Source organism: Salvelinus sp. IW2-2015, linkage group LG8, assembly GCF_002910315.2.
Source record: "Salvelinus sp. IW2-2015 linkage group LG8, ASM291031v2, whole genome shotgun sequence".
NCBI classification, from domain to species: Eukaryota; Metazoa; Chordata; class Actinopteri; order Salmoniformes; family Salmonidae; genus Salvelinus; species Salvelinus sp. IW2-2015.
The window spans coordinates 6,941,984-6,950,359 of record NC_036848.1 but is presented as its reverse complement, the minus strand read 5'-3'; the positions used below and the strand labels follow the sequence as shown (position 1 = coordinate 6,950,359).

Below are 8,376 nucleotides of genomic sequence, written 5' to 3'. Positions count from 1 at the left end.
TCTGAACACCTCAATGATCCCTCTGAACACCTTAATGATCCCTCTGAACACCTCAATGATCCCTCTGAACACCTCGATGATCCCTCTGAACACCTTAATGATGCCTGCAATAAACCCACACCTATTGCCATTTCATCTACTGTTCTGTTCTGCAGTCAGGCAGGTGTGGCTCATTCAGAGCCAGCGAACTGTGAGAGATTAATTAACCGAGTGTTTGAATTAAACAGACTAATTAAAGTTCTCAGAACGACATGACAGTTCCCTCTACCTTGGCTATAGGATGCTGTAATTGTCACTGACTTCTCGCCATGGCGCTCAGCCTAGCTCCAACTTCAAATCATGGGAAATGTTAACACAGCAGAAAAAGGGGGAGTCATTTCATTATTTTCTTTCAGGATGGTCCCACAGGCAATTTCTTTCTGTGATCTTCCATAGAGTTTCCAACCATCAGTGGATTTAAATGCTAGCTTGGTGGATTTAATCACCAATGGGCTGAAAACTGAGACAGGTGGAAGTGCTGTGTCAACACCTTTCATTCCAAATCCATATAAGCAGTTTTTGTAGAGGAACATGTATAAAATGTTAACTTGCACCTGGATTAAAAATGCATTGACCTTGTCACAAGGAATCTTTCAGAGCAGTTAACTGACTAAACAAAGTGGGTCCTGTCCCACTGAACAGTGTTATGTAATGTGTTATGAGACACAACCATGTTAAAATGTTCAGACCTCAGACACAGATTATGTATGGACCTAAAATGTCTACCGAGACTGTAGAATCTAGATCATATTGGCCCATGACGATGCCGTCTGAATTCCAGGACCTTACAGCTTGTAGCAGACTACTTACAGGGAAACAACTAATACAGTGTTATTACACAGGAATCAAAATATTCAGAATCCTCCTCAGGTATTGGGTACAAAAGACCATCTAATCAGTACATACTTTTTGGGCTTCTGCCTATCACGTGGAGCAATGTGGGCAGATAAGAATTAAGCAGGTAGAGGGTCTACTACTTAGAGCATTGCTTTTGACGGGGGTAAAATTGACCAGCTACCTGTCTCTTGTCACTTCTCTTGTTCCTCTCATCCAATAGACCTCTGTCATTAGCTTCAGTCTCCTCCCTCCATAGCATCTCCTGTAGCTCTGGCCATTGGAACCCAGAATCCTGCAGCTGCTTCCTCTGTTGCTGTAACACAACAACAACACCACAACGCCACTGAACATGGTTTTACCTCAACTTCATTCAACACAACAGAATGTTTTCTCTGCAAATAGTCAGTGAGACATCACAGTCCAACACGGCACATTACATCATTCCCTATCCATCTGTACTGTACATCAACAAAAACACTACCAGAAATACCAAATTTCTGTGCATTCAGACCTAAACGACATACGTTATTTGTTTTTGTGCAAAGCAAACCACACAGGAGCATCACTCCTGAACGCAATCCTCCGTATTTGGAAAAACAACAAAATATCCTCTATATTGTTCTATAAGACAATTATTTGGTTTGTTCAACACTAAACAGTCCTTCTCATTTGAGCCAAACAAACAACAGGGAGAAGAAGAGAGAGAGAAATAGAGAGAAAGCCCGCCAAATCTCTAGCCAGCCAAGCTCATTTGCTGGCTGGGCAGCAGGCATTTGGCTCTGCTGCTCTGTTGGAGACGGCTGCTGAGAGGAGTGTTTCAACTAAAGAGTGTCTCTCACGTCCTCCAGCCTCCTGCGCTGCTCCTTCTGCTGGTGGATCCTCTTCTGCCTCTCGGCCAGCAGCTGCTGTTTGTACCTCTCCTGGTCCCGGAGCTGCTGCTGCAGGACCTGCTGCTGTCGCTGGGCTTTCTGACCAGTTCTTGTTCTCCTGCTGCAGAACGCAGAACTCTCTTCTCAGAGTGGCATCCCCGGCAGGTTCACTATGGAGCTAGAGTGATAGGACAGAGAGGGTAGCCGAAGAGCAGGGCACAGAGTCAGTGATGGGCAGGAGGAGTGAGGAGGGCACATGGATTTATTGCTAGGAGTACACACACACACACGCACGCACGGCAAAACACACACACACACCAACACACCACACACATCACACACACAACACACACAACACACAACACACACACCACACACACACCACACACACACACACACCACACACACACACACACACACACACACACCACACACACACACACACTTGGGGGTATATACGGACTGGGATACACAGGGACACATACTGTACTGTCCACAGCAGAGAAATATATATTTTTATAGTCTCTGCCATATGGCGCCCTGTCCAGCTAAGCGAAAAGAAGCAGAGCATCTGGTGTCTTCATTGACAAGCCCATGCGTTACACATTGTGCACTCTCAGACGAATATCCTCTATGACAGTTCTCAGGCCTGCATTACATAAACAGTAGAGCTTGGACTTCATAGAGGAGATCAGCTGGCTGTTCGATGGACCCAGTAGAGCTTGGACTCTAGCTTCACAGAGGGGGTCAGCTGGCTGTTCGATGGACCAGTAGAGCTTGGACTCTAGCTTCACAGAGGGGGTCAGCTGGCTGTTTGATGGACCCAGTAAGAGCATGGACTCTAGCTTCACAGAGGGGGTCAGCTGGCTGTTTGATGGACCCAGTAGAGCTTGGACTCTAGCTTCACAGAGGGATCAGCTGGCTGTTCGATGGACCCAGTAGAGCTCGGACTCTAGCTTCACAGAGGGGGTCAGCTGGCTGTTCGATGGACCAGTAGAGCTTGAACTCTAGCTTCACAGAGGGGGTCAGCTGGCTGTTCGATGGACCCAGTAGAGCTTGGACTCTAGCTTCACAGATGGGGTCAGCTGGCTGTTCGATGGAGCCAGTAGAGCTTGGACTCTAGCCTTCACAGATGGAGTCAGCTGGCTGTTCAATGTACCCAGTAGAGCATGGACTAGCTTCACAGAGGGGATCAGCTGGCTGTTCGATGGACCCAGGCGTGACGCCAGAGCTAGTGTTTGACCTTCTTTACAGTGTTAACGCTGTGTCATCATACCTGGGTTCACCTTCCTCTTCGTTAATCTCCTCCTCCTCATCCTCACTGCCGCTGTATTCATACTCTGGGCTCTCTGTGGACAACATGTGACCAGAGTATATTTTAGACATGAGGGATGCATGCAATCTCAATGATACAGTACATTATGCACATAACTATACAGTGCCTACGGAAAGTATTCAGACCCTTTGACTTTTGCCACATTTTGTTACGTTACAGTCTTATTTTAAAATGTAGTAAATAAATAAAAATCCTCAGCAATCTACACACAATACCCTACAATGACAAACTGAAAACATGTTTTTAGAAATGTAGGAAATGTATTCAAAACATATTCAGACCCTTTGCTATGAGACTCGAAATTGAGCTCAGGTGCATCCTGTTTCCATTGATCATCCTTGAGATGTTTCTACAACTTGATTGGAGTCCACCTGTGGTAAATTCAATTGATTGGACATGATTTGGAAAGGCACACACCTGTCTATAAGGTCCCACAGTTGACAGTGCATGTCAGAGCAAAAACCAAGCCATGCGGTCGAAGGAATTGTCCGTATAGCTACAAGACAGGATTGTGTTGAGGCACAGATCTGGGGAAGGGTACCAAAAAATGTCTGCAGCATAGAAGGTCCACAATAACACAGTAGCCTCCATCATTCTTCAATAGAAGTAGTTTTGAACCACCAAAACTCTTCCTAGAGCAGGCCGCCTGGCCAAATTGAGCAATCGGGGGAGAAGGGCCTTGGTCAGGGAGGTGACCAAGAACCTGATGTCCCTCTGACAGAGCTCTAGAGTTCCTCTGTGGAGATGGGAGAACCTTCCAGAAAGAAAACCATCTCTGCATCACTCCACCAATCAGGCCTTTATGGTAGAGTGGCCAGATGGAAGCCACTCCACAGAAAAGGCAAATGATAGCCACTAGGAGTTTGCCAAAAGGCACCTAAAGACTCTCAGACCATGAGAAAAAATATTCTCTGGTCTGATGAAACCAAGATTGAATTCTTTGGCCTGAATGCCAAGCGTCACGTCTGGGGGAAACCTGGCACCATCCCTACGGTGAAGCATGGTGGTGGCAGCATCATGCTGTGGCGATGTTTTTCAGCGGCAGGGACTGGGAGACTTGTCAGGATCGAGGCAAAGATTAACGGAGCAAAGTACAGAGAGATGCTTGATGAAAACCTGCTTCAGAGCGCTCAGGACCTCAGACTGGGGCGAAGGTTCATCTTCCAACAGGACAACGACCCTAAGCACACAGCCAAGACAACACAGCAGTGGCTTCGGGACAAGTCTCTGAATGTCCTTGAGTGGCTCAGCCAGAACCCGGATCGAACACCTCTGGAGACACCTGAAAATAGCTGTGCAGCAACGCTCCCCATCCAACCTGACAGAGCTTGAGAGGATCTGCAGAGAAAAATGGGAGAAACCTCCTAAATACAGGTGTGCCAAGCTTGTAGCGTCATACCCAAGAAGAGTGGCGCAGCGGTCTAAGGCACTGCATCTCAGTGCAAGAGGCGTCAATACAGAATCCACGCTGTATCACATCCAGCCGTGATTGGGAGTCCCATAGCGAGGCACACAATTGGCCCAGCGTTGTCCGGGTTTGGCCGGGGTAGGCCATCATTGTAAATAAGAATTTGGCTCTGAATACCTTCCGAAAGCACTGTATATACTAGGATGAACAACGAGGTGGTTATTCTGTACAGTACAACAGGCTCACACATACTGTAACTTTCCCACAGTCAGCTAGTTCCTCCTCTCTCACCATCTAAGCAGGGAAAACATCAATTACAGTAAAACAACCCAATGTCTCCTCTCCAGGTGTCTCCTGCAGTTTACCCACATGGAACTAAAACTAGTCATGAACAGTCTCACTTCCTTTTCTTCAGCTGGATTCCATTCCAAAAACGCTTGTCAAAATGACTAAATAGTTCAGCATGTTAAATTACGCTCATTCTTCCTTCTGAACCCTCACAAGTGTTTGTGAATTACACTGAGAAAGAATAAGAAAGAGAGAGATTATGACAGAGAGAGAGAAAGAGAGAGAGAGAGAGAGAGAGAGAGAGGGAGAGAGAGAGAGAGAGAGAGAGAGTTAAAGAGAGGAAGGGAGAGACGGGAAGCGAGAGATATAGAGAATGAGAGAGAGAGAGAGCGAGAGAGGAAGGAGAGGAAAGAGTGGGCTGGCCAAAGAAAATGGGCATCTGTTTCTAATTCCCAGTCAAACTCTAGTAGGTTATGAAAACAGGGTAACGACTGAGTGTTTCTGCTGTGTTTGGAGCCGCCGCTATCAGCGTCTCATTCGCTCTCACTAAAGGTTTGGTTCTGCTCTAAAAGGTCATTTCACTGTCTGTCTGAACAGTTAAGCAGAACGCCAACCAACCAACGAACGGCACGAGGCCTAGGAAACCGCCATTTCGCTTTCGAGGTCGAAGCCTAGAGTTTCTGTGGGCTCAGGGAGACGATGTCATTATGTGGCGTGAGGAGGAAGACGGAGGGAGGGAGGTCGCTGATGGTGTGGTGCAGTCTGGGAGATGATTAAACACGGCCTCCTCTGAGGGCGCATTCCTCTCACATGACACGAGTGTGCAGTCTCACTGTGAGAGGCTGACAAGAAGCAGTCCTGCTTCTGCCTCTAAACCCAATAGCCACCACATTACCAGTGGATAATAGAACCTGTCAAGCTGATGACAGTAATACAGTAGCCTCTCACTAGGCTTAGAGGAATTAAACACTAGGAAAGGATTGAGGATCAAAATGCCTTTTTACTGCCACTTTAACTGTCGCTGCCAGTATGACTAAGAATAACAAGGCCAAAAAGGCACCCCATGGTTGTTGGCAGTGCAAAGTATCATACAGCACTAAAGCTTGCGTGCCAGTCTCAGCAACTGTTGAGTGACACTAGGTGATCTCTGCTATCCTGTAATGACAACATGGCCTCACCTTTATCTCTCTTCTTCCTGGTTCTGTCCAGGTGGTCTTTGAGCATGATGCGGACCTGTCGTTCGTTGGGCAGGTCTTTGATGAACGAGTGCCTTAGGAGGGTTTCTGTAGCGGGACGATGGAGGTAGTTCTTCACCAGACAGCTCTCCACAAAGGTCATTAACTTCTTGGACCTGGTGAGGACACAGGGCCACAACATGCTCAGGCAGTGTCCAAGATCGCAACCTAACCCCTGTAGTATGTAGTGCACTACTGTTGGCCAGATCCTCATAGGCTATAGGGAATAGGGTGTGATTTCAGACAGCCTCAACGTATTCCCAAAGTCTGCCACGCATGAACCCAACACAATGCTTCATGCATTATGAAATGCATTATGAAATGGTTGCTGAGAACTGGAAGACAAAAGTTTCTCTACCTTCCCTTCCCATTGTATCTAAAAAGCCTAATTTCAGACTCCTGCATGCGGTCAAACTGTTACTTTAGGGGTTTGTCTTCTCACACTATGATGCTAAAATTATAAACAGGAACGTGACAATCAACCATATGTGCTCAGCCTAAACTAATGCTACAGTATACAACAAAAAGTGACATACGGGGTAAGGAAGGGACATTGTATTGCAGCAGTTTTGTTGGCAGTAATGTTATTGGAGCTAGCTAAGCAAGGGTAAAAGGTGAAGGAAGGCGGAGGAAGGCTTGATGAGTTTTGGACACTGGGGAAAACATTCCTGCTGTGTTGTTGATGCTCTGTGGGGTGTGAGAGTGGTGTCTCTGAGGGAGAGAGGCAGAGTGGTGTCGCTAAGGGAGGCAGAGTGGCGTCGCTAAGGGAGAGAGACAGAGTGGTGTTTCTAAGGGAGATAGGCATCGTGGTGTCTCTAAGGAAGCAGAGTGGTAGCGAGACAGAGTGTTGTCTCTAAGGGAGAGAGGCAGAGTGTTGTCTCTAAGGGAGAGAGGCAGAGTGGTGTCTCTAAGGGAGAGAGACAGAGTGGTGTCTCTAAGGGAGAGAGACAGAGTGGTGTCTCTAAGGGAGAGAGGCAGAGTGGTGTCTCTAAGGGAGAGAGGCAGAGTGGTGTCCTCTAAGGGAGAGAGACAGAGTGGTGTCTCTAAGGGAGAGAGACCAGAGTGGTGTCTCTAAGGGAGAGAGACAGAGTGGTGTCTCTAAGGGAGAGAGGCAGAGTTGGTGTCTTTCTAAGGGAGAGAGGCAGAGTGTGTGTCTCTAAGGGAGAGAGGCAGAGTGGTGTCTCAAGGGAGGAGGCATCGTGCTGTCTCTGAGGGAGGGAGCAGAGTGGTGTTCTAAGGGAGAGAGGGAGAGAGGCAGAGTGGTGTCTCTCAGGGAGGGAGCAGAGTGGTGTCTCTAAGGGAGAGAGGCAGAGTGGTGTCTCTAAGGGAGAGAGAGGCAGAGGTGGTGTCTCTGAGGGAGGGAGCAGAGTGGTGTCTCTAAGGGAGGGAGGCAGAGTGGTGTCTCTGAGGGAGGCAGTGGTGCCTCTAAGGGAGGGAGGCAGAGTGGTGTCTTTAAGGGATGGAGGCAGAGTGGTATCTCTAAGGGACGGGAGGCAGAGTGGTGTCTCTGAGGGAAGGAGGCAGAGTGGTGTCTCTAAGGGATGGAGGCAGAGTGATATTCATCTCTAAGGGAGGGAGGCAGAGTGGTGTCTCTGAGGGAAGGGGCAGAGTGGTGTCTCTGAGGGAATGGAGGCGAGTGGTATCTCTAAGGAGGGAGGCAGAGTGGTGTCTCTGAGGGAGACAGAGTGGTGTCTCTGAGGAAAGGAGGCAGAGTGGTGTCTCTGAGGGAAGGAGGCAGAGTGGTGTCTCTGAGGGAAGGAGGCAGAGTGGTGTCTCTAAGGGAGAGAGGCAGAGTGGTGTCTCTAAGGGAGGAAGGCAATCGTGCTGTCTCTGAGGGAGGGAGCAGAGTGGTGTCTCTAAGGGAGAGAGGGAGAGAGGCAGAGTGGTGTCTCTCAGGGAGGGAGCAGAGTGGTGTCTCTAAGGAGAGAGGCAGAGTGGTGTCTCTAGGGGAGAGGCAGTGGTGTCTCTAGGGAGGGAGCAGAGTGGTGTCTCTAAGGGATGGAGGCAGAGTGGTATCTCTAAGGGAGGAGCAGATGGGTGTCTCTGAGGGAAGGCAGTGTGTCTCTAAGGGGAAGGGAGGGCGTGGTGTCTTTTAAGGGAGGGAGGCAGAGTGGGTGTTCCTCTAAGGGAGGAGGCAGAGTGGTGTTTGAAGAGGGCCTCCTGAGGGAAGGAGGCAGAGTGGTGTCTCTAAGGGAGAGAGGCAGAGTGGTGTCTCTAAGGGAGGGAGGCAGAGTGGTGTCTCTGAGGGAGGGAGGCAGAGTGGTGTCTCTAAGGGATGGAGGCAGAGTGGTATCTCTAAGGGAGGGAGGCAGAGTGGTGTCTCTGAGGGAGACAGAGTGGTGTCTCTGAGGGAAGGAGGCAGAG

At 48.8% G+C, this 8,376-nt stretch overlaps 1 pseudogene; it reads right to left on the bottom strand.

Annotated features, from left to right (window-relative positions):
* The window catches only part of LOC111967334 (mitogen-activated protein kinase kinase kinase kinase 4-like), a 107,481-nt pseudogene that overhangs the window by 56,421 nt on the left and 42,684 nt on the right, over positions 1-8,376 (bottom strand).